General features: G+C 52.5%; 1 protein-coding gene across 1 annotated transcript in view; it reads left to right on the top strand.

The window, feature by feature from the left end:
* Positions 1-1,469: 1,469 nt before the first annotated feature.
* ZFHX3 (zinc finger homeobox 3) overlaps positions 1,470-25,247 on the top strand; it is a 161,321-nt gene continuing 137,543 nt past the window's right edge. Inside the window, 1 exon segment of the mRNA XM_064160210.1 lies at positions 1,470-1,557. The gene's annotated coding sequence lies outside the window, so the exon portion shown is untranslated.

Raw genomic sequence — 25,247 nt, forward strand, 5'->3', positions numbered from 1 at the left:
AAAGATGAAGAAAACATATTCCTGAAGCCTGGACAGAGGTTCTTTACTGCTTCACCTCCTCCTAAAATTCAAACCCCACACTCCCGGCGATCATCTACATTTTTTTTGCTAGGGCTGGAATGGGGAGGGAAAAGATGCTGGAAACAAAAATTTTAAATAACAATCGCAGATGTACCCAAACAGAAAAGTGAAAAATGTTACCGTAAGGCTACAGAAATATTTATTTAATCAAACCAGAGGTTCTGTTTGGACTGGAGGAATGTTGCCTCCTTTCCTAAAAAAAGGGAAAAAAAAGAAGGGGGGGGAAGGAAGAGGAGGGGGTGGGGGGAGAAAAAGAGAAAGCAAGAAAGAAAAAAGGCAGAGGCACAGCCGCCTCCTGGAGTTCCCCATTGTCCAGGGCTATAGAGAGCCCCAGAATGGCATTAAACTCACAAAAGGCATATTGTGCAGGGGACAAAAAAAGCCCCTTCTTCTACAATAACTTTTAGCTTCTTATTTTTAGAAAATGACAAAGCTGTTGCCAGCGATGGCTGGTGAAACCTGTAGCCCGGCTCCTAGCGCGGCCGGACGCGGCCGTATTGATCCACTGTCCCGCTCGCCACGGCGGCCGCAAAGTTTGCGGGGGAGCGCGGGCCGCGCCGCGGGGCCGGGATGCTGCGGGGCCGCTCCGCCGGGGCCGCACAAAGTTGCGCTCGCTGCCGGCCGCAACTTTCCCGGCTCCTCCCGGGGAAACTTCGGTGGCGGGGGCGGCGGCGGGGGTCGTCCTCGCCCTGCCCTGCGCAGGGCGGCGCGGCCCCGCCCGGGGCGCGGGGGCAGGTGGCCCCGCGGAGCGCCCCGCGGAGCTACGCGGAGTGGAGCCGCCCGCCGGCCTCACGTCCCCCTCCCCGGCGCGGCGCTGTGCGGCAGGGCGCGGAGCGGCGCGGAGCGAGGCCCCCCCCCGCCGCGGGCTGGGGGCCGGCCGCTTGCCCCAAGTTTCGGTGCGGCGCCGCCGCCGCCGCGCTCCCCCCGCCCGCTCCTGCTCGCTCGCTCCCTCCCCCGCCGCCTGGGCTGAATCTTATTGATCCAGAAGGTGGCTAATTAGCCCTTCCCGTCGTGCCTGGGTAATGAGGCACATGCGCACTGCACTAATCAGCCATTTTTTGCAGGAAACTAATTAGCAGAATAAAGATCCAAAGAGTTTTTTTTCTTCCCAATCATCAGATCTGAGTCCGGGCGCTTCCTGCTCCGGCGACCGCCAGCCCCGCCGCCCGCTCCGCGCCGCTCCGCTCCGCCCCGACCCGACCGCCGCCGCCGCTGCTGCTGCTGCCGCCGCCCGCGGCCCCCTCTCTCCGGGGGGCTGCAAACTCCCCGACAACGATGCTGCTGCTGGGCAGCGGCGGCGGCGGCGGCGGCTCCCGCTCGGCTCCGGCTGCTGCCCCCGGCTCCCGCTGCTGCTGCCCCGGGCCCCTTCGCGGAGCGCGCTCCTGCCGCCGCAGCCGCCGCAGCCTGCATGGGATCTGTAGCCCCCGCGCCGCCGCCCGGGATTAAAAGCGCCGCCGCCGCCGGAGCAGCGACCGCGTAAGTGGCAACTTTTCTGCCCTGTCCCCCGCTCGGGCTCCTCCTGCTCGGGGCGCCCGGGCTGCTTTGCATGGGGCTGGTCCGGCCCCCCCTCCCGCTCGCTCCCACCCACCGCCCCGGATCCCCCAGCAAACTTTGTGCCGCTCCGCCGTCCCGGAGCTTCGCCGCCGCCGGGGACGCGCAGGTGCCGGCGCCGCGGGGGCCGCTGCGCGCCTCACGGAACCCCTCCTGCCCCGCCCGCCCGCCGGCCATGGCCGCGGGGCGCGGAGCGGGCGCGGAGCCGGCGCGGCGCTGCCTGGCTTTGTGCGGCGGCGGGCGCGGGCATCGATCGGCGGGGCGGCGGGCCCCGGCCCCGCGAGGACGCGCGGGCTCCGCGCTGCGCGGCGGCGGGCGCGGGCGGGCTCGCGGAGCCGGCGCCTCCCCTGAGCCGCCGGGCTCAAGGCGGCTCGAGCGGGCAGGCCCTGGGGGTGCCCCGCGGGCGCTCCGCGCCGGGGACGCGTTGGAAAACAAAGGGGCGAAGAAGTGCCTAAAACTGCCCCGGCCGCGGGCGGCCCGGACCGCCGCTGCCTGCCGCCGCCCGGGCCCCGCCGGAGCTGCCCCGCAGCGGCCTTGCCAACCAGAGCCGATCCGATTTTTGTTTTCCGCGGGCAGGCTTAGTTTTGGGAAGAATGCGGCTAGGGGGATGGGAGAGGTGAAGGCAGCGAGCGGCTCTGTAGGCCGATCTCCCGTGCTCAGTTTCAGTTTTTAATTACTTAATGCCGAATCGCACAGCGCTTATCTAAATATTTGCCAACGCTCTTCGCTATCGATCGCTCTGCCCGAGCCCGGCTGCTCAGCCTGAGCCGCGGGGGGCAGCGGCTCCAGCCCTCCCGAAACTCGCCCCGCGGAGCGCAGCCGGTGCTGGCGCGGGGGCCGGGCAGGGCTCGGCTCGGCTCGGCTCGCTGTGGACACGCGGGTGGATGTGGCACTCACGCGGGTTTCTTGGCGTGAATTATTTATCGTTTGGGTTGCGAGGATTTTTTTGAAATTGTTGACCTCGCTTCTTCGTTTTTTAAAAAATGACTTTTTTGGTTTTTTGATGCCGAGGGAGGTCTGTTTCGCTACCGAGCCGTGCTTCAAGCTGCTCCCGGGTATGTCCTGTACTTTGTGCGGATATGTAATGTATACGCGTCCCTGCCTCGGCCGGCTGTCTTTCTCCTCTCCTCGCTCCTGTTTAATATGGAGCAATTTTCTGGAGGCTCGGTGCCTCCCTCCTTAGGGTCACATTGAGTTCGTATCCGACTGAAGGTGCAGGAATCCTGCGACGGGGGAAATAAGAGAATAGAGAGAATGGGGTCAAGTTGGCTGCTTAGAGGCCAAAACTCCCACAGCTGCCTTAAAAAATATAGATATACAATATTTGCTTTTCCTCACTGTATTACAAATTGCAGCCTCCCCTTTCAGGTATTTTCTTTATAGCTTAGAGCCCTCTCTTCCTTTTGCCTCTTCTCCCCCTCCCAGCTCCCTCCCCTTGTTAGGGAAGAAGGGGGGGGGAGGAGGTAAAATAAAAAGAAAAATAAATGAGGGGGGAATGGAGAGGGGGGGAAAAAATAAAATCCATTGAGTTTAGGCAAATAAGGTTTGGTCTCCGTATCCTATTACAAAGCACTTTGAATATTCAAGACATCACACAAGACCAGTTATTCCAGTTACGACAAACTTAAAAAGAGGGAAAAAAAGAGAAGCATGTTTAGATTGCAATTTGTTAGAGCAAGAATTGTATTTAAAACTCTGTCTTCTAATTTTTTTTCCAGCCCCGCATTGTACCCAGCCTTTTCCTAATGTCTAGGGGTTTTTTTCATCATCATTATTATTATTAAAATCTTTCTGTTGAGTTTGGGAAGACTGCTGCAAGCAACACATTTTCTGTATTTTTGTTCCCGTATCTTGGAAGAGAGTTGGCAGGGATTCTGTGGTTTGCAGTTACACAATATGTTATCATGTTTTTAATCACTAAATCATTGCAGCGGTTATAGATTTACAGTCTTAGGGTATTACGGAGAGGAGCAGCGCAGACTGCGTGTATGGGAACATACGAGAGCATGCAGCGAACATGCTCGTGAACTTTGCTTTTAAATCATTTCTCAGCCGAGCTCTGGCGGAGAGGAGTGCGAGCGCTTCGGCATCACCCCTCCACGCACTTGAGGAAAGTTTGTGGCACCCTCCCGGCTGGGCAGGAGCTCTGATGGGTGCTGTGCACGGCCCATCCTGTGGCACTGGCGGTAAGCAGCGGGTCAAGGGGCACGAGGGTGGCCGGTGGGCTGAGGGCAGCCACCTGCACTGGGCCGGGGGATCAGCCGCCCTGCTGGCTGCCCTCTGCTCCCGTTTCCCCCTTTATTATGTAACAGAGCCCTTGGCAGCATTAAAAATTCAGCATTACAAGCTGATTGTAATGCTCCCTCATTAGGGAGCACTGTCTGGTCCGGCATTAAGCGCAAGACAGAGCATGGTGTTTCGGCTGTAGCCCCGCAGAGTCTAGGGGTGGTGGTGGAGTGGATGGTCCTGGGCCCCTGACCCGTGGTAGTCCCCGTGGAGCTGTGCTGATCTCCCCTCCGCTGTGCAGCAGCAGTCCCTCAGGCCTAAGGCTTGGTGGGGCTCCTGCTCGGCCTCCTTGCTGAGGGCTGTCCTGTGCTGGCCTCTGTGCAGGGACCCAGCTTCCCGAGCCGCCCTCCTGCCTGGGTCCTGCTCTGCAGGCAGCCTTTGGCCAGGAACAAAAGCAACGGCTTATTAGAGGGGAGAGAAGCTCTGCGTCTGAACGCAAAGGTTGCTTTGCTCTATTTGTATTTTTCCTTTCCTCTTTTCATTTTAAATGCGGGCGTTTTGGGAGCAGTGGGCGGCAGGACTTTTGCTCCAGTCCCTCTCCCACATGGCAGCGAAACTGCTCACAGCGGTGCTGGCCCTCGCCTGCCGGAGCCCCTGAACCCTCCCTCCCGCCCACCGCTGCCTTTTGTTCCCGCAGGACTGAGCCAAGGTGCTGCTTGGGCGAGCGGCCCCGTGTATTTGGCACCTTTGCCTGGCCGTGTTGCGGCTGCTGTCAAACCAGGGCCCAGCAGCAGTGGCTTTGACAAAAGCAGAGGCGCTTGTCCCTCTTTCATCCTGCTGTTCTGACCCCCCCGCCCTGGTTCCTGTTGGTGTCGTAACGGAGGCTGGGAGCAGCGCGGAGGAGCAGGTTTACTTTAGGCCTGGTCAGCAGTTGTAGGGCTTCAGCAAGAATCACTAAAACCCAAAGTGATGGACGTAGGGCTGCCTGCGTTAGCCTCCCATTAACACTTCCTTCCGCTTTCCAAAATAATAATAATAATAATAATAATAAAAATGGTGCATGGAGAAGCTGGAAAGCAGCTAGCAGGCTTTTACATCAACTTCATTCACAAGCCACGTTCTGCTGGATCTCAACTCCCTCGCGTTAGCGTTTTACCCGCCGGTGTCACACTCGCTTGTCTGCGGTGGGAGAGTTTGCAGCAACCATCTTTTCGTGGGTGTTGGTGGTGCCCTGCCGTGGTGCTGGAGCTGGAAGTGTGCTTCCACTGGAGAGATCAGTGTGGTTCAGGAGGGACAGGCTGGGGAGAGGCTGAGCGTTTCATGACTGCCCGGTTCGTTTCGCCAGAGCATGGCCAAGATTTGGCCTTTGTGTAGCTTCAGGGGCCGTGTACTGATGGGTGCGTTGGGCTGGCGGGAGGTGAGGGCCAGGAACAAAGCTGAGTCCCACATGCTCCCCACCCAGCATGGCCACTCGCGGGACCCCATCATCACTTGCATGGCTGTACCCGTGCTGCAGTCTGTGGTAGCTGACCATGAGGGCTTCAGCCTGGGAGAGGCCCTGGGGCTGGAGTGAAGTGCCTGTAGGGGCTGCCTTCTAATGCACTGCTTCTGTTTTCTGATGGTGGGGTGTCTCCCCACGCTCCCGAGGGCCTTCAAGGAGGCTGACTCTGCCAATCCCTCGGGGAGGGAAGGGGCAGACAGAGGATCTCCTCCATGGGGAGCGGGGCTGCCCTTCTCTCTTCCCTCCCTCCTTCCCTCACCAGCTGCAATTGGGGGCGGATGTCCAGCGCGTGGCGGCGACAGGGCTGTCGAGGGTTGTCGTGGCAGGAGAGTGGGAATCAAAACATCTGTGCGCAGGCCTGGGCGCCGCAGCCTCTAATGGTTTTGACGGAGCTGTTGTGGTCTGTTGTCTGGAAAATCTGCATTCTGCGCCGTGCCCGAGGGGGGCCGCGGCACCGCAGACCGTGGCGGTACCTAAATATAACCGCCTCACGCCGTGGGGTGAGGTGAGGGCAGGAGGCAGCAGGGCTGCCCGTCCCGCCTCCTGCTTTGTCTCTGATCTGCGATTCATGCATTTTTGTTTGCTCCCGAGGTTGGGTTTGTGTGTAGGCAGGGATTGGAGAAAGATAAATTTCAGCTAGTTTGAAAAAGCACAACAGGGTGGATGAGTCAGGCTTCCCTCGCCGCCGGCGGCTGGGAGGGCCGTGGTCCTTGCCACTGGGTCGGGGATCCCACTAGAGCTGGAAGCCCCAGCGTGCTCAGCCTATGCCAGCCCACTGGAGTTGCTGTTTCTCCTTCCCGTCATAGATGCTGTGGGTGTTGCTTAAGTCCCACCACGCCGGCGAGGAGCCAGTGCTTTCCAGCACTTGCTTGTTGGCTTGGCCGGACAGACGTGGGAGGTGGGTGTTCTGGTCCACAGCGCTGCTGACCGGGGCACGGTGGTGCTCCACATTAGGTGTGCGCTGAGTGTGTTTCCAGAGGTGCACTGCAAATACAGGGTAAATCTCGTTCCCTTTTGAAATGATTTTTCAGTTGGGGATGTTGGGAAGTGAGATCTGTTCCAGAAGCTGTGCAGGCCACAGATGATTTGTCCCAGGAGCTGCCAAGGAAAGACCTGGAGTCCTTACTGGCCAGCAAGATAAAAGGACAGTGAGGTGGTCTGGGTGTTGAGGAGCCCTGCTGCTGGCAGGTTGCAGCCACCCTGCTTTGCCCTTGAGTTTGCTGCTGGGAGAAAGACACTTAGTTGTTGATTGTAATTTCATTATGTCACAAGTGCCAAACATGCCTCTTGCTAATAAAAGGCAAAGCAGAGCAGCAATATTATTTTTTCCCCTTTAAAAAAAGACAAAGCAAACATTTCCCAGTATTTCTGACTGTGTGGTGCACATTGCTGGGGAGCAGGCAGGTGCTGACCCTTGTAGCAACCGTGCTTTCTGATCTCAAATCCAGTGAGCGTTGAGCTGCACAGGTTCCTTCACTTAGCAGTGGTGCTGGAATAGAAAATGTGCATGGCAGTGCCAGTAAAAGGTTTCCTCCCATTTTCCTCCCACTCCAGTATCTGGAAAAGTGGAGTCTGCAGAGCTTCTAACCAGTTAGTTCTTAGTAAGTGTTTATATTGATGGCCCAAGCATGCCTGCTGAAGAGTTGGTTTCTCCTCAGGTGGGATGGGAGAAGAGGTGCTCTAAGAGCTGCTCCTGACCCCTCAGGAGCACCTGATGCCCTGCCCTGTGTTTGTCTTGAACTTGCAGCTGCTTCCCTGGCTTGTGGTAGCCTGGGCCCAAAATGGCTGATTGGCTTGGTTTGGTAGCAGGAGCTTTAAGCCTTTTGCTACGCTGCCACAGGCTGCCTTGTGCAAACAGACATGCTCATGGCAGAATTCAGAGCACGTACTTAAATGTTGATAGTACCATCATGATGATGTGCTTGATCCTGCTAGCTTGGGTTGCTGGGTTTCCTGAATGTCTGTGACGTCTGGTGATGGGCTTGGAGGCTTTTGGTCTTTCCTTCTTGTAACAGTTGAGTGTGAAGGAAGTGGAGGTGAGGAGGGTGCAGAGGCACAGCCACCTCAGTTGCAGTCAGGTGTATATATTGATTGGGATGAGTGTTGCAGTCAGGTGCACATTGTTTGGGAGGATGCAGGATCAGTGGATTCTTCAGGAAGGTGTATTTGGTGAGATGCTGTGTAACAGCAGGACGTGCTGGCAGGCCTGGAGGTTGGCTCAGATGACTGAGCAGGGAGTGCCTGAAGCCCAGAACTACTCTGTGTCTGAGGCACACATTCGAGAGTTGCTCACCGAGACTGTGCCTGTGGTGTGAAGGTGTTCTGGATTCTGGCCGCACACACCAGCTTGTGCGTTTCTCCGGTACCTCTTGTGTTGCAGAAGCTGGTGCAGAGATTCTCAGCTACCGCTGGAAGCAGAGCAGCAAGACTGCTCCTGACGTGCTGGGGTGCAGTAAGTTCTGCTGTACAGCTGCAAAGGTGATGCAATGAGGCCGTGGTTCTCCATAGGTTTGCTGTGTTTGACAACATCAGATGTCAATGCGCAGCGGCAGGAGCTGGTCCCAGCTGAGCTGAGTGGTGTGCGGTGGCCTCCGGTGCTTTGGGGCTTGCCGGGGAGCGCTACGGCCGGGCAAACCGTGGTCCCTGCTCCTAGCACACGTGCTTCCTGGCTGGACTGAGGTTACTCTCTGCTGCTGGCCTGTGGGTCAGCGAAACCCTGCGGATGGCCGAGGGCTGCCTGGAGGGGGGGAGGGTGACCGGCCACGCGTCCCCGCTGTCCTTGCACGGTTCCATCGGCAGCCCCTGACTGTGCCAGACAGAACTGTAGATGTCAGGCTTTGCACAGAAAGAGAGCGGGGAGGGAGGGCGAGGAGACAACGCGCAGCAGCGGGGCTGCCAGCTTCACATTAACCTTCTGCTTTGTTGGTGGCTAATGCGAGGTGCCCCCGGCCGCCAGCGTAGCGCTGGCCAGGGACCTGGAGCCGGCGTGATTTGCACACGGCCACGCAGAGGAGTGGGGCTCAGCCTGCAGTGCCAGGGCTGGGAGCAGAGCTTCCCTCTCCAGCGGCGCTAGGACAAGGGGATGGCTGGTGCCCAGTGCACAATTGGGCCCAATGTAGTGGGTCCCGCCGGGGTTGTCTGGCTTGCTGCAAACCCAGGCTGCTGCAGTCAGCACTTTCACCTCAGCCATTCCCGTGGGAGATGGGTTTTCAGCACCCAGGTGTTTGCTTCTCAAAAGCTCCTTCAGATGTCAGAGCCTAAATTTCCCCTTTTTAATTTTCGCCTGTTAATTTTGTCCCTTTTAGTCTTACATTTTTCCTTCCCTGGTTCCTTTCTTCTTGTTGTTTTTCATCTTCCGTAGAGACAGTTAAAAGCAGCTTAACACTGTGAGCTTGTTTGGAAGTCAAAAGATCCGTTTTAGCTCTGACGCTGACTTTGGGCAAGCCACCAAATGTTTGCCTCAGCCGGAGTATGAAATGGGATAATACAGAGTTCACAGGCAGAGACTGAGCAGGCGTTAATTATAAAAATCATAATGTGTCTTAAATTCCCAAAGCATTGTTACATCCTCAAATCTTGTTCTTTACTGCTTTCTCATTTTTCTCTCCCCACTCTTCCAGGCAACTCACAAGCTGTTATACTTTGTTCCCACTGCTTTCTGGGACACAAATACCTTCCTATCCAGGGCTGCAGTGCTCGAGCCATGACTGTGCTGGAGTACTTAGAGAAAGATGTTTTCTCCTCCTTCATCCACGTCATGGATGAAGTCATTCATGCTGTAGGCCTTCCTTGTTTTCCTGGTTCCAGGGAATTTTGTTCTCGCACCTTGGAGAGGAGGAAAGCTGCTGGAGTAATGAGTCTGGGATAACACAGCAGGTCTGGACCTATCGTGTGGTACCTGTGCATCACAGAGTCACCATATCCAGCTGCTGCAGCAGGGTATTGTTCCTCTGCCTTGTCACAGCAGTGACCACTGGTGTTGTTCACAGGCCTTGTTCTGCAGACCATTGCCAGTCCTGCTTTGGTTACCTTTATTAGGGTAGAGGTGGAGGAGACAGGTGTCTCTACTTATCTGAGCTAGGTTTTTCACTGGGGTAGGGTGTGGTGAGTGCTAGCCCTCATAGGGTGGGAATGGGCAGAGTGGGATCTGCTGTGCTGGGGGCAGCTGAGGAGCAGGAGAGGTCACTGAGAGCAGCTTGGCACCTTCTGGCAGGTGGGTTGTACTGGACACTTGCACTCTGGTACTGGAGAAACAGGGTTGGTCGATCTTTGCTTTGTAATACCCTTTCATCCTTCCTGGGTTTGCAGCTTCGTGGAGCAGATTGGAGAAGGCCTGAGGATATCAGCCAGGCTTTGTAGCTTTAGAAGGAGCCCAAGTGTAAGCAGAGTCATATATGAAGCTGTAGGCAGACGTATATTTTGAACTCCATCCTGTTCCTCAGGTTGAGCTCCTGTGGGCATCGTGTTGGTTCTGCAGTGCAGCTGGAGGGAGAGGTAGCCTGAAGGAATGTGCCAGTGGTTAGACAGTGACTACCGAGTAAAAATAGTGGAGGAGAAGAGCATGCTGCCTTACAACAGGTTGGTGCCAGAGGAGCACTGCTCGGTTGAGGTTTGTGTTGATACTACATGGTTCACAGAGTGCAGAGCAGGTGGTGCCTCAGGAGTTATTGCCAGCCTGTGCCCTTGCCTGCTGCAGTGTTGTATGTGGAGCCAGATGTGTGCTTTGTGCTGGTGTGGAATGCCCCACCCTGGGAGGGTGGTCAGTGCCCCATGCCTCTCTGCTCTTTCAGAAACCAGTTACTTGGCTGAGGGTGGAGCTGCCAGATTTTTTTTCCTTGGTTGCTTTACTTCCACCAGCCTCTCCGCTGTGTTTCCTCTTTATTTTGAGCATTATAGAAGTCCTGGAGCTTTGCACAAGATCCTGAAAATTCCCCACGTGGTGGGTCCAGTGCCAGAACAGCCCTGTGTGAAAAGCTCCCTTCGTGGCAGGCTCGCTGAGGTTTCACCTGGAACTCTGCAAATGTTTGTGCAACTGAGCCAAGCTCTAGAAGTAACCAGGAGGTTGCTCAAAGCACATGGAGGAGTAAGGTTGAGCTCTGCTCTGTGCAGAACAGACTGGGCTCAGCTTTGCAGTAGGGGTAGTACAATTGACTTGTCTTTGCCTGAAACCTCCCAGCTGTGCCCAGGGCTGTTAGACCTAGTTGCCAGAAGCCCTCTGCAAGGTCCTCCTGCTGTTAGTGATGCAACTGGAAATGTGCAACCAATCACTCCTCCAGTGATGCTTCTGAGTAGTACAGGTGCCATTCAGAGCTGAGATTTCCTTCTGTTTAGTCCAAGTGGCCACTGGGCTGTGAAACTGATTACTTCAGGTAGCAGCTGGATGTATTTTTTCTCCTTTAGCCATCTTTTTCTGGGCCCCTTCTTGCTTCTGGGTGTGAAGCCCATGAAGTAGCAATGATCAGCACGATGCTTTTGATGAGATTCTGCAAGAAGCAGTGGCCATCCTCTGGAGATGCTGGATTATGTGGTGTCTGTCACCAGTCTTCAGCATGGTAGAGCTGTCTGCCAAGTTCCATCCTCTGTCAAAAGCACAGGTGGGCCTCTTCTGGTATGCCAAGGTGGTGAACAGTGTGATGGCACAGTCTGCTGAATTGCTGAGGCCAAATGAGAAATACCCAAGTGCAGCTTACTACAGGAAGCAAGGAGCAGGAGCTCACTCTTTAATGCTTGCATTGGCCTGTTCTGGCAGAGCTGGGTACTTCACAGAGCTGTGCAGAGGATTTAGACTGTCCGAGGTTTAGGTGCCACCTAAATAGAAACGAACTGGCCGACAGGATGTTTGGAAACAAAGTTCTCATTTGCTGCTACATTTGTGCTGTGCCTGCTTCATCTGGAGCGGGTGAGGATGGTGAGAGGGAGGTCACTGGTGGGAGCAATGTGATGGCTACATCCCACTGATGAAGTTCTCCTGTGATCAGGAGAACCTGTGTGGAAAGGGATCAGAGCCTTGGTTTTTTTAACTACTGCTGGTGCCTGGTGAGTCTTAAGCATTTTAAAATAAAGGGAAACAACAAAAGTGAGTCTTCTGTCTAAATGTGGCATGACAGGGGGTGCAGGGTGGTAGTTTTGACACAGTTTTAAGTCTTTGAAATAGTAGTGATATTAAAAGCTGTTGCTCTGCCTTCTTGGAGGCCTTGCTGGATTATGGAGCAGGAATGGGTTCTTTCTGCGCTTCTGTTTTAATTTACCTCTGTTAAGACTCCCTGTTTCTGCTGGTTTCTGAATGTTGAAGATTTCAGCCCTTGTGAATGCTCCTGAGTGATGCTCCTTGCTGTGCTTAGCCTGAACAGCTCTTGGAAATAGAGATCTGGAGTCAGTGCTCTGATGGCAGACTGGGAGAGGGAAGAGTGCAGCTGGAGCCAGGGCAGCCTTCCTCCTGCCATTGCTCCCAGGTCATTCTCAGTGTGACCTCACCTGACGGATGTGGCCTGAGTATGCTAGGGCAGTTCTGAGCTGCACAGATGATGTTTGACTGCTCTTGCCTACCTGACAATTAGAAGTGAGAGGACTGGGAGTCTGGTGGTACAGATCATTTACAATGAGAGAAGATAATGATGAAATAAGGCTCCTCTTGATAGAAACAAGCCCTTTGGATACTGCAGCAGAAAGGACAGAGGATTTGCTCCTTAATGTTTTCATTGTGTGTTGAGTGGAAAAGTATTTCCCCCCCTCCTTGTTTTTTATAAAGGTTCCTTCTTCTTTGTATGAGCCTCTTGTGCAGCAGAGGAAGAGAAACACTTAACAAAAATAGAGCATGTGTTTTCCTAAAATGAGATTGCTGTGGCATGTTTAGGACTTGAGACTGTGTGACTTTGAAGTTGACTTCATTTCACGCTGGTGATATCCTTTTAACTGTCTTAAGTAAACAATGCAGTGCGGCTCTAAAAAGCGTCTTGTGAAGAGCTGTGCTTGGTTCCAACTCTGACTGTTCAGAGATTTTAATAACAAATACCCTCTGCTTACTAGCAACCTTTCCTACTTAGAAAAGTTTGCCTTGATTTATTATTATTTTTTCAAAGGATTTACTTGCACATCGGAGTGCCCTGGGGACATTATTTTCAGTTTGAGACTGGTTTGTTTTAGTTTGGCTTAATTGAATTGGAAACAGTTACAGGCTGTACCAAAGCTGGTTGATTTCGAACCAAAACAGGAATGTCCACGAGGAGATTTACACTGGTGAGCAAAGGAAGCTGCATTCCCACACCACACACTGAATTTCTGTTACATGTATTCATGTGCACGGACTCTTGGCGACTGGATCCTGAGCGGGCTTGATGCTACCTGTGGTGCTATGCAGGAGGAAGATGAGGCAGGAGCAGGGGGCTGGTGCAGAAGCCATTGCTTCACATGTTGTGTTTGAGGCCAGTACAGCTGCTCAGGACAGCCTTGTCTCAGAAGCTTTTTCCTTTTGCTGGCACAGAGCTTTGGTGCAGCGGCATGGGGAAGTTGTTTAAGGAAGGGACCTGGGTTAGAAAAGCTGGCAAGGGAGGAAAAAAAATAAGTTCCTCAAAATCTTTTTCTGTGCCTTTTTTTGTCAGCTTCCCTCTAATTTGAAATAGTTGTGCGATGTGGTATGTGCTGCAGAAATTACACTGCTGAAACAGAGAGGGGGAGTGCAGGGGCAGGAAGATGGCCCTTCCTGAAGAAATCATGGCAAGAGACTGCTGGTTCTGCTGCTGTGGAGCTTAGAGCATATGCGGTTAGGGCTTAGCTGTGTAGGGCTGTAGATGGAAGAAGGCACTGCTTTTTAGCGATTTGGGGGAAAAAATCTCTTATTGGGAGTGGTGTATGGTTAAACCTAAAAGATCTCTGTGTAGCCTTCCAGCACTGGCTGTGCAGCAGCTCTGTCCTGCTTTGGAAGGAGGAACTGGTCCCCATAGTGTCCTGGGTTCCTTCCAAGTGTCCTCCTTTTGGGAGTCCCTGCAAAGGGAGCTGGTGCTTCTGCTTGGGAATGAAGGTGCTCAGCTCTGCCTGTGGGATGCTGGCCAAGCCGCTGGAGCCATTTGCAGCCTGGAGGCTCATCCTTGGCTCTGCTGGATGCTGTGCCTGTGTGAGTTCAGGCTCTGCCGTGGGTTTATGCCCTGGGGAGGTCTGCCACCAAACCTTCCACCCTTGCTGGGGCAGACACGTGGAGTGGCCCTTCAGCCTGGGTGACTTCTGTTTGTATTTCCACCTACTGAAATAAAGAAATCAATATCTTTGCCTTGCTCTGGTCCTCTGCAGCAGCACTGGCCAATGTTACTCTGAAGAAACTGTCTGCTGTTCTCCAAGAGGTTCAGGTGTACCCAGGATATCTCCTGTCCTCTGTTCAGTGTTCTTTGCAGTTTTAAACAAAATATTTGCTGCATGTTTTAAAACTGATTTTGTTTTTATTTGAGCAGCTGCATAATAACATTTAGAAGCAGTCTCTTTCATGCTGCTACTAGCTGTCCTCTGCTGGCAGGTTGTACTGGAATTGGATTTTGCTCCTCGACCCAGCTGTGTTTGCATGGTATTCTTCTTGTGTTTGCAAGTGAAGTCCATTCAGTCTGTCTGTCCACAGCTGGGTGGTGGAGGCTCTGCTCAAGGTCCCTGCATGTGTGCTGAGCACTGGCCTGCGTGGCTCCAGCAGTGCTGCATGCTTGTCCCCGTTGCTCACCACTTGTGCGAATGGACAGTCAGGGCCAGACTGTGGGGACTGCTGCCCCTTCCCAGCTGTCTGTAACCAAGTGTGGGCTTTATCAGCTCAAAGCTGAATGTGCGTGATAAGGCCCAGCCAAGCGAGAAGACAGCCAGGTTTGGCAAGATGTTTTGGATGGGGATGAAGCCTGTTCTCCTGTGTGCTGGCCCCTCTCCCTCAGCTGGCAACAGTTGTCCACACAGGTTGTCACACTCGTTTACCTCCATCAGTTGCTGTAGTGGTTTAGCTGCATTGATACAACCTCTAGCTCCATTTCCTGTCACTTCAGCCCTGTCCTCAGCGGTTAGTAGCATTCATTATGCAGATGCCCGTTTTCCTGGTCTTCAAGGAATAATTCCTGTGTACAGCTCCCAGCTTCAGATTGTTTCTACAGACCAGAAATCTACAGATTTCTTAGTGGTTTATTCTGCACAAAGTCGTTACTGAAGAAGAGCTTCATACCCCAGAGAGAAAATGCAAGCTTAGCAACTGGCCTCCTAGTCAGGACAAACAAGTGGTTACTCCTGTAAGCACACATTCAGGAGCTCCAACAGGAAGGATGGTTCTAAATCAGATGATGTTGAACAGGAGGAGAGAAATCGTTGTTAGAAACTCTTGTGATTTCTTTGATAGTGTCTGTTTTGAAACTTTGCATTTAAGAGGAAAAATCTAGTCTAGAATGTTTCTACTTCAGTGCTCTTTCTAAAGGTTTAGGTCTGTGCTCGCTGTGGTGAGGAAGCTCATCCTTTCTATCTTGCTTGATTGTTCAAACTTGGCTCCTGTTTAGATGTGTCATGCTGCAGCCTCTCTGAGAAGCCAGGCATGCTCCCTGGCTGCAGATAAAGAGGTAATGTATTTCTAAACACTAGTTTGCAAATGCCTGCCTGGGTGTAGTTTAATGACTCCCATTTGCAGTGGGGGCTTCATGTATCCTGCGGAGAGGGGGTGGGGGGAGGGAGCAGGCAGCCCCGGAATGCTTTGCAGAGTCAGGGCTGCGTCCGTTTGCTTTCTGCTGGAGCTGGCAGTCTATGCTCAGAGTCGCAGCAAAGAGAAACTTGCATTCAATAAAAGTCACTGTGGAAGGATTCTTGGGATCTTGCCAGGGAGAGTTTCCTGTTTAAAATTAGAAATTGGATTTAAAATATATTTTTTTTTTAAGCCTTGATGTAAACTTGTAATTGCTGGAATTTTCTTTTAAATTCTAGGATAGCAGTTGGGGTGTCGGGGTCGGGTGGTGTGTGGTGTGTGTGGAACAAGCAGAGCCCCAAAACAGTGGAATTGCAGATTTTGGCTTTTTGTGTGAGGCAAAACTGTAAATGTTGTGTATTACCGAGTCGTCTTCTCTGTGGTAATAAGTGACTCATTAGGCAACGCAAAGCATGCAGATAGAAGGTCCGGCTCCCTCCCAGTCCTCGCCTCCTGTGCTGGGGAGGGTCAGGGCTGGTTGGGTTGTGCTGCTGAGTGCACCTGCAGCCTCTGCTGATGCCAGAGAAACTGCCAAAAACCTTGGCAGCAAGGAGGCAGGTCAGATGAAATACAGCATGATAAAGCAAACTGCTCTAGTTGTGGCTTCTGGAAGGGTAAACTCATTGAACTGCAGCAAAAGCCCTGGATTTTTTTCTGTTTGGGTCGTTCTTACTGCTTCTGGCTCTTGGGGATGTGCCTCAGCACATCAGGTGTGCAATCTGTTATTTATGATGTGTGTGCCTTCTGCATCCTCCCTGGAGGGGAGCCCGGAGGTGAAGGCTCCTGCGGCTGTATGGCGTCTTGAGGAGCCAAACCTCTGCATCTCCAGGCTCTCCTGAACATGGGCCTCTTCTCTTCTCTTGTGCTCCAGCAAACAGAGGAGCAGCAGCCGGACCCAGCAGATGCAAGCCAGGTGCTTCACCCATGGCACTTCTCTGGGTGGTAGGTGCCCGTGGACCTGCAATGGCCACAGCAGCAGGATTGGAGAGCCTCGGGGTGCTGGACAGCTGCTCTGAACCCCTGGTACTTGCTGGTCATTGCCATTACTGCTGTAAGGCCATGGTGCTGGCTCTGCCCTTCTTCTGGCTGAGGAGGAGCATTGCTGCTGTGGTGGGTGGTCGCTGCTTTGGGTTTTCTCTTGCCAGCTTTTACTTTGCTGTTGAATGGGTCTGAAGGATTTATCCCATTTCTTGTGTTTTGTTTTTTTATAATATGGAAAGAAATTCCATTCCTGTGGCTTCTGTTCCTGCTGGTTGTAGGAGTGTTGGCAGAGATAAGGCCCCTGTCCTCTGCGGTCCCCAGGAGGGGCTGGTAGCCAGCCCGGCTCCTGACCCACCAGAGCTAACTGGGCTGGAGCTGCCTGTGCTGATGGGCTTGCCTTGGCCTGACTTGTTTGTCGTGATTTGTTGCTGCATTTATATGCAAATACTAACAACTTGCTGCCGAGTTAATTAGTGTTTTTTTTCTCTTTGCTTCCTGGAGCTTTAGCAAAAAGTCTTTCTTCTCCTCATTTTAGTTGTCTGACCTGCTACACCCACTCCCCAGTGCTAGTGTCTCACTGCCTACACTTGAGGGTCCCCGTGCCCCGCTACGTGGAGGGTGCCCATGTCCCCGTTGCTTGTGCCGGGGCCCTTCTGGCCCTTGTGTCGCCTGCACGACGGAGGATGCCAAAGCATGCCAAGGACTGGTGAATGGGTGCTTTGCAGGAGGAGGCTGTGCTCTGGTGCAGTTTCCCTTGGGGAGTTCCGACTCAGTTGCATGAACTACCCTGAGGCCGTCATGAATCCCAGGAGAAATCTGGCTCTTATGTGTGACCATGCAGAGCTGGTCAAGGTGGTTGCCATGGCTAAATAGACTGGGCATCTGTGTGAATGTTGTGCTGCCTGGCTCTGGAGATTGCTGTCTCGTGGAGGAGGAGAACCAAACCAGGGCTTTATGTCCTGGAAATGCAGAGTGTTTGCTTTCTAGTGTCAAGACTGGAGCATGTTAGATGCGATCAGCTGAACGGTTCTCACCAGATGAGAGGCTCCGAGGGCCTGTCTGGTGACCTGGACATGACAAAGATGGAGTGGGAATTGCTGGCCTTTGACATCAGCTGGGAGCTTGAGTTTTGCTTTTGTGGAGGGGAAGGCAGGCATTTCCTCCCCTCCCAGGAGCCACATCTCTGTGTCCTTGGATGGGCTTGAGGGTTTTACACATTTTGATCTTTCATTTCATCTTGTTTCCGTGGTTCCTGTAGGTGTTTGCTTTCTGCTGTATAACTCACAGGTTGGATGAGTTCCTTGCCTTTCTTTGGGGCAGAGGTGGGAGGTGGGGGCTACAGCAAGAGACTGGGCACCGCTGGATTGAGCAGTGCCAGGTCTGTGGTTCCCAGTAAGGATGGGAGCCCAGGAAGTTCTGCAAGCGTCTCACACTCTCAGCGCCCTGCATGCTTGTCCCACCCTTCCTCCCTTCTGCCCTCGAGCCAAGACTTTCTCTCAGTTACTGAGTCAGAACTTTTTTAGGGTTTTTTTTGCCTTTAAGCAGTTGTTTTGACTCGGGAAGGTAGGGCCACTGCAGGAAGAGCCTGAGCCTGCTGCAGCCTTCCTTCTCTGCTCCTTGTGTTTGCCCTGAATGGAGGGCTGGAGCTGCACCACTCAGCACTCCTATGGGGCTGGGACAGGACTTCATGGGCTCTCTGCTCTGGGAGCTTGCATACAAGTTCCTTGAGGTGACTTGTAGTGGGGACTGTGTCCTGGACAAAAGCAGAGCACTTCTGAAGTGCTAGCAAGCACTAGCTTTGGGGCAGGGGACTCTGTGGGAGAAGTGGTGATTCTCCCTCTTCTTCTGCCAGGTACTTGAAGAGGTTGTGTTTGGGCTCTTAAGTTGATTCACTTCCCTATCTTTTGTTTATGCACTGTTTATGCTCATGAGGTTTTGGAGCAGTAAAATGCCTTAACAGGCATGTGAGACTTAAGGTACCACCTAACTCAGGAGAGGAACTTAGTCTGAGGCTGGGAAGTGACAATCTTAAGTGAGAAGAGGTAACTAACCTTTTGCTCCTAGATTGACTCTTGTCATCCGACTCCTCCTTGCTCATGCTCAGGGCCTTGGTGACCTATTACATGATGGTGGAGGAGTGAATTTGAGATGGAACTGAGTAACTTCTGCAGCACTGCATCTAGCTGTAAGAAAGGGGTACTCAAGTTGGTGCAAACCGTCACAGAATCACATCGTCATATGAGAGCTGCTGCAGCTAGCCAGTTAAGAGGCTTTTACCAGCTTCTGGAGCCCCAATTGCCACGTTTTCACTGTCACTCATGGCTAGTGAAATGGAGGGGGGTTGGAGTACCTTATTTTGGTTTCCTGTTCCTGTGCTACTCTGAGTTGAAGAAACTCTTCTCTTATCCAGCAATGTCTGTCACTGTTGGATTTGAGACCTGGGAGATGTGTTTTCCCCTGCCCTTACTTCTGATCTTCCGTTTTGTGTCCTGCAAGACAAAGGGACATAGAATTGCAGACCTGTTCTGCTGCCACACTGAATAACACAATTTTGATTAATCCAGGAGGAGAAAAGTCAGGGAGATTAAAGCTCTGGGAGAGGCAATTATTCCTGGTGCACCAAACTCTTCTACCGCTGGGGCAGTGCCACAAGCTTTGCGTGGTGTGCCCAGTCCACTGTTCTCCTACAGCCTTGGCCATGCACCTCTGCCCTGTGCTGGACCAGATAGTTGAAGGACTCTGCGTGGAGGTGGTTTGCATCTGGAATCATAAAAGCTTTTTCTGGAGGCCTGTATCCCTTCAGGTGAGAAGCTGGCTTGGAGCAGCTGCAGACTGCCACAATGTGGCACAGCCCATTAATGCTGCTGATGGTTCATGAGCTGGATTGTGTCAAGTGCCAGGTGGGTTCACTGGCCTGGGCTGGATATCCTGTGGTTTCAGGGGTGTCCAGTGGTGGAGAAGGCATCCTTTAGTCTGGGTCAAGGACAGATTTTCCTTTAAAAGTTCAGAGAGAGATATTTTGTCCCTCCAAGCATTCATAACAGGTGCTGAAGGTGGTTATGCCAGAGCTTACTGGTGCTTCCCACCACTCCTTCCACCACCTGCCTTCCCAGGGATTTCCCTTCTTTCATGTCTCCTTTCTGGGTGACTTGTTCAAGAGTTCCTCAGAGTGGTGGATTAGACTCAGGCTTTGGCAGCTGCACCCAGGGGTTGCCCATTGGTGTTTCCTGTGTCAGGGTCTCTCCTGAAGCAGTTTCCTCACTGTGGGACACTGATACCGACCTGGAGAGGTGAGGTGCACCAACACTGCTCAAGCCCTGCTTAGAAGGGTAGCATTTTGGAGACAGGACGGGGTGAGAGACTCCAGCATTGATAGGAGGCAGGCTGAGTGCTGTCAGCACCAGTTCTTGCAGCAGAGGTGATTTATGGGGAGCCTTGGTCCAAGCAGCACTTGCACCCAGGCAGTGTGGGTTAGTGGCTGATGTCACTCTGGGGAGCAGAGCTCGGATCCTGTCACCACCACCACAACCAGATTGCTCTTTTTGTTTTTACTTTCCGAAATACTTTCCTGTTGTAGGAAAGGGCTAAATACCTGTTTACCCTAATGAGCAGCTGAACATCTCAGACTTGTCCCCAGAGGAGCAGATAATGTACTTCCCTGAGCAGCAGCTTTGAATAGCAGCAGTCCAGGGGTTGGCTTCTTTGTAAGCATTGGCTGAAAGCATTGAATTCATGCTCTGGTTGCCCTGGTCTTGTTTAACTCAGCTGTGAGAGCCTGCTGCGGAGCCTGCAGTAAGGGTCCAGGTTTTCCTTTAGTGACTTCCATGATGTTTTTCCTTAAATCTGACTTCTGCTTAGGACCCCCCGGCTTAGTTAAAGCTGGCAGCTGGCACAGGCAGGCTGAGTCACCAGCGCTCTTGAAATGCATGCTTCTCTTGGTATCATCTTCCCCAGTGAAGCTGTGGGTGAGGGAGGTTCTGCAGAGCAGACAGTGTCAGCATCTTTGCAGGTCTGAGCTGCACTTTGTGGGCCAGGACCTCTGTGTGTCCTGTTGCTGGGACTAGGAATGCTAACGGCCAGAGTTCCTGTGTGCCCCACTCCTGCGTGGGACCAGGGATGCTGAGAGACGGGGACACTGCATTCCACACTGCTAGGGACCAGGGACACAGAGTAGAGCAGACTCTGGCGCCTGGTCCCTGCTGGGCCTGGGCTGGGCTCCAGCTGCCCGACCCTGGGTGAAAAGTTCAAATCTGCATTTAAAAAGAAGAGAGCCATTGAGCAGTTGGGACGTCTCCAGTCTGGTTGGAACTTCTTTATTTACAGCTGAGTTGGTCCCTTTGGAAAAGGAGCTGAGCCCGGGTGTGCTGTTGGAGCAGTGTGGGGCCTCATCTGGGCAGGATGCAGGACTGGGGTTCGGTGCAGAGCTGGGAACCGACCTAGGGCAGAGAGCCTGGAGATGGGTCCTCCTAGCAGTGCCCAGAGCTCTGCAGAAGACCTGAGCAGAACTAGCAGCTTTCAGCTGTTTACAGGAGTGTTCAATGCAGGTAGTTTAGCTCCTCTCCACGTGACATTGGGCTACTGCTGTTACAGACTGGGGCATGACCTGAATGAGGTGGAGGTTTTCAGGCACTTGTTGTCCATTCTGACACTAAGATGATGTGTGGGGAGATGAATTTATTGCCTCTGGTTGGGCTGAGGTTGGAGGGCAAGAGGGTCAGTGGACGTCTCCCGTCGGCTTGCTTCAGCTACTTTAGTGCCTCAGTGAGGAGGTGGAGTGGGACATATTCCCACTCATCGCTGACAGAGAGTCCCAAGGTTTAATTTGCATTCTTCTGGCCCTATTGTTTTGCCAAGCCTCTCCACCTGGGTACCCCACAGAGTGACACACCCTCTGGCACAACAAAATAAGGATTAAGCAGATGGGGCCTGGGGAGATGTGCAGCAGGGGTGAGGTTGAGTGGTTGTGTCCCTTCCTCCAGAGCGGGTCTGTCCTGCTGTCAGACAGCAGCAGGTTTGCTGCACACCTGTGGTGGCGGCAGGAGACGAAATGGTCCATGTGCTTTGAATTCTTCCTTTGGGGGCTGGAAATAAGGCTTGAAAGGCAAGTAGTTACCCTTCTAATTTTCTGTGTAAGTTCAGAAATGCTGATTTATCTAAAATCTTCCCGAGCAGATTCCTCAGCACTGTGGTGGGCTTCTAACTTCACAAAGCTAACATTTTGTAAGGAGACTGAGGTCAGCCTGGGCATGGTCCAGGCAGGAGGGTCTGAATTTAGGATCTCGTGGTGTGAAACACCTTTTTTTCCTGTGTTTCATTTGGGCTGCTGGGGAGCTGTGTCTGTCACAGTGGCTTTCTCAGTGCAAAGGTCTAAAGGTAAGAAGGAACTTTAAAAGGCTGTGTGGCATGTGAGGAGGCAAGTTAGCTCTTAATCATATCATATATTAGCCTCCTTTGCAGTAGATACATCTGCTGTGAAATGCTTAGTGCTGAGAACCTGATTGGACAGCCCATGCTAAGTGTTCAAATTCCTGCTGCCTTTTTTCTTCAAACAATATCTTCTGGCTTCCAGATTTCTGATAAATTGATAAGAGGAATTGCATGAGTCAATAGAGTTGTAGACACTTTGCCAATATAACCCTGGCGCTATTGATCTGCCAGTAAATTAAAGTCTTACTTAGAGGCTGCCGATATTTCTAATCTCCTGCCTCACCAATTACAACCTCCCAGCTACCTGGGAAAGACAGCGGACAGCAGGCGAGGCTTCAGAGGCTTTTCCCAGCGAGTCAGCCTGCAGCGGGTGGAGGGGCTTGGGAGCTGCCTTTGGGACAGCAGTAAGGGGTTCTGGGGCGTTTGTGTTTGGGAATGCTGCGGAAGGCTTTCTCCAGGTCAGGCTTATCCTGCAGTTGTTCCTGGAGTGTAGCTGTGGCTGCTGAAGGATCGAGGTGGTTTAGAGGGTGACAAGTCCCTGTCCCCAGTCAGCATCCAGCCGTATCTTGTGTGCTCTGCCCCCAGCCCTCTGCCTCTTCTGGCACAGGGTGGCTTGGTGCTGTCACATCCCAGTACCTTCAAAGGACTTGCAGGTCCCTGTGGCAGAGGTGGCCAAGTCTGAAGGGGTGCTGCTCAAGAGGAACCTGCTGTCCCAGGACTCATGCCCTGTTGCCTTCCCCGAGCTGGGCTCACTTGGCTGCCCTTCAAGGCTGGGGACTGAGTGGGGCTTCAGAACGATGGATCAGAGAGCTCCCGCCGGGGCTCCGGGTCTGGGGAGGTTTCAGCAGATCCTCCCCGATAAGCCCCTTTCAAGTCTCATTTACGTTTGAAAGTCCGCGGTTGGCTTTGGGAAGAAATCTCCAGATAAATGCTGTGTTCTTTCTAATACCCCAGAGCGAAAATCAATGGGAGGGATAATTCCTTCCCTTGTCCTACACAGACTTTCATGTGTTTCTACCTCCAACAGCACCTTTTAAATACAGAAAAGAAAAAGCCAAAGCTTCACCTCCTGGTTCTGCCTCTCGAGGCAGAGCCCAGCTGCTGCTGAATCACCCTGACCTGCAGAGCAGTGTGGTCAGTCAGGGGGTTCTGTCAGCCCCTTCGGTTTAATTCAGATATCTATTGGGGTGGGGGAGTGGCTGCAAACCCAGCGTGTGCTAGGTTTGAAGGGCTCCAAGTAGAGATGTTTCTGGGGAATAATATACAGAGCAGTCTGGTAACTGGAGTAGAGGCCCCAGGTCCTGAAATTGGTGGTGGAGCAATACTGTGATGAAGGGATTTTAAAAACCATTAAAGCCAGTAGAGTGAAGGTACTTGCTGTTCTAAAGCTGCTAGGCAGGTAGAAGATGTGCCCATAGTGCTACGATGTTTTTATCCTCAGCTTGTGCAGAGCGCTCCAGGCAGTGACGTCTCTTCTGCTGGGCATCCGGCAGGGTCTGTTTCGAGGCAGATCCAGTTTCCAGAAATACCTTGGTAGGAATTAGTAGCTGAGACTGGTACGAGACAGCTCCTCAGACTGCCCTGGAACATCTAAAAGATGCATCCCTCAGAAATGAAGTTGTTTGTCTGACCATCTCTGTGCTAGCCGTATCGAATTGTGTTTCCCCTGGTGTTGTGAAGTTACCATATAGGATGTACATTAAAAGTTGTAACTGTTCCAAGTGCTGCTGTCTGGCAGGGAGTTGCTGAGTCCCATGATCCATCCGTCCATAATGGAGGAGAGATGCTGAGCTGCAGCAGGATATATTTACACCAGAAGCTTTTTCGTGGAGGAACAATCTGAGCAGTTGAACTGTCTGAATGCTTTCTTTAAATTTCTAGTAGTGATGGTGAAGGTGAAGAGGAGCAGCCTCAGGCACCGGGTTGCCTGCCCTGGTTAGAGGAGCTGTAGTGTTGCTGAAGTAGCAGCAGTGAGGAAGCGGAATAAAATCTGACCGGATCCTCAAAGAGGATGATGTTAAAAAGGTTGAAGCTGCCTCTGTCCTTTGTGTATAAAGGTATTTGAGTCCTGTTCACACCTAATGGTGCTGGTACCTGAGGCAAGGGCAGGTTGGAACAAGATTTCTCTACTGTTTCTAAATAAGTTTTCTGTGTTTGCTTGGGGTTTTGTGCTCTGTCTCCAGCTGAAGATGTGAACTTTCAGCAGCTTGTGATGACCGTTCAGTTACCTCTGTAGTGATGGCCTGAAGCAGCAGAGGGGCTCCCTGAAGCAGTGCATTGCTGACTGTTGTGATGAGAGCAGAAGAGGGTCTTTCAGCACCCTGAGTGCTGGTGTAATTGCTTTAGGGTAACTATTTGCTGTATCTAGAGGTGGTGCCTGCTCAGCCTGCCTCAGTGGTTCTAATCCCCGGTTCCCATAGTGCTTGGTGGTGTAGCCAAAAGGGTGCCATTGCCTAGGGAAGATCCTCTGGGATGTCCAGGCCAGGTCCAAACTTTGGGTTGTGGGCCTGTGGCCAGGCCAGCAGGCCCCTTGTGATGCAGCTGCAGGAGCTGGGTGGGGTCATCTCCCTGACCTGCTGCTGCTTCGCGGAGACCCGATTCCCTGCGCTCCCTCCTGGATGCAACTTGGGGTCCCATGGTCCAGGCTTGGACTAAGTGGTCTCTGTAACTGTATGGCAGGTAATTGCCTGCTCCTTTTAGCTGGTGCAGATAATGGATGTGGTATTTGGCTTGTTTTCCTATAGGTTTCTGTTAGCCAAGGCTGGAGCTGCTATCCACACCTCTCAGTGGAATGGAGAGTCACCCAGCGTGACTTCCATCACTGAACACTGCACAGCACTTGTCAGGGAGAGACAGCACCAGGATGAAAACCATTCATTAGCAGCATCTGTGTCTACCCAGGTTTGCTTTTAGGATCAGCTGAAGCACTTTTTTGGTGGGTCAGTGGCAATTTCTCTCCAGCTGTCAAAGAGGCAGAGCACAACTGGGCCACTGGCCTTTGCATTTCTCCTTTGGATCCTGAAATACTCAGCACTCTGTTTGTGAACTTCACGACCAAGTAGGAATATTAGCAGGTTACAGTCCAAAACCTCTAATTCAAATGTCTCTTGACTTGCAGGAAATCTAAATTTGGGATTTTCGTGATCTCTGCCAGGGCTGGAAGTGGGGACAGTGTTCCTAATTTATTGCCACAAATTGGAGAGAGCTGTAATTTACTATTTTAAGATGCATGTGGTTCAAAAAAACCTTTAATTAAAAAGAAAGAAAGTTCAGTGCTTCTCTGAAACTCTGAGAATCACTGAACTGCATCAGAACAGTTTCATGTAGTAAATAGTCCTGTGCAAAGTGGACATTTCTTCCCTAGTTTCTTCTTCTCTGACCAGTCTGCAGAGGATGTATTTATAGAGTCACGGACACACAGGCCTGGGAGGAGACTGTTGTATACCAAGAGTGATGCTGCTGAGACAGGGCTGACTGTTCTGATTGTCTTGTTCTGTGCTGGTGCTTTATCACTCGTATCTAACAGGGAAGACCTGAGCTCCTCACCAAAAACCTGTCCTGCAGCAATACAAGGGTACACTATTTTTTTAGCTGGATGGGCAATGAGTGAAATAGATCACAGCTATTTTGTATCAATTACCTATATGTTGCAGCTCTTTTTTCTGAAGCTGTACAAGGCCAATTAAGCCATTCAAACAGAAAGGCTCACGTCAGCTTCAGAACAAGTCTTGAGATGTTTTACTCTGCCTCTGCAGTACCTTCAGCCTGGCTTTGAGCTTGGGTGATCTCTTTGAC

This window comes from Pogoniulus pusillus, chromosome 20 (genome assembly GCF_015220805.1).
Source record: "Pogoniulus pusillus isolate bPogPus1 chromosome 20, bPogPus1.pri, whole genome shotgun sequence".
Classification (NCBI taxonomy): domain Eukaryota; kingdom Metazoa; phylum Chordata; class Aves; order Piciformes; family Lybiidae; genus Pogoniulus; species Pogoniulus pusillus.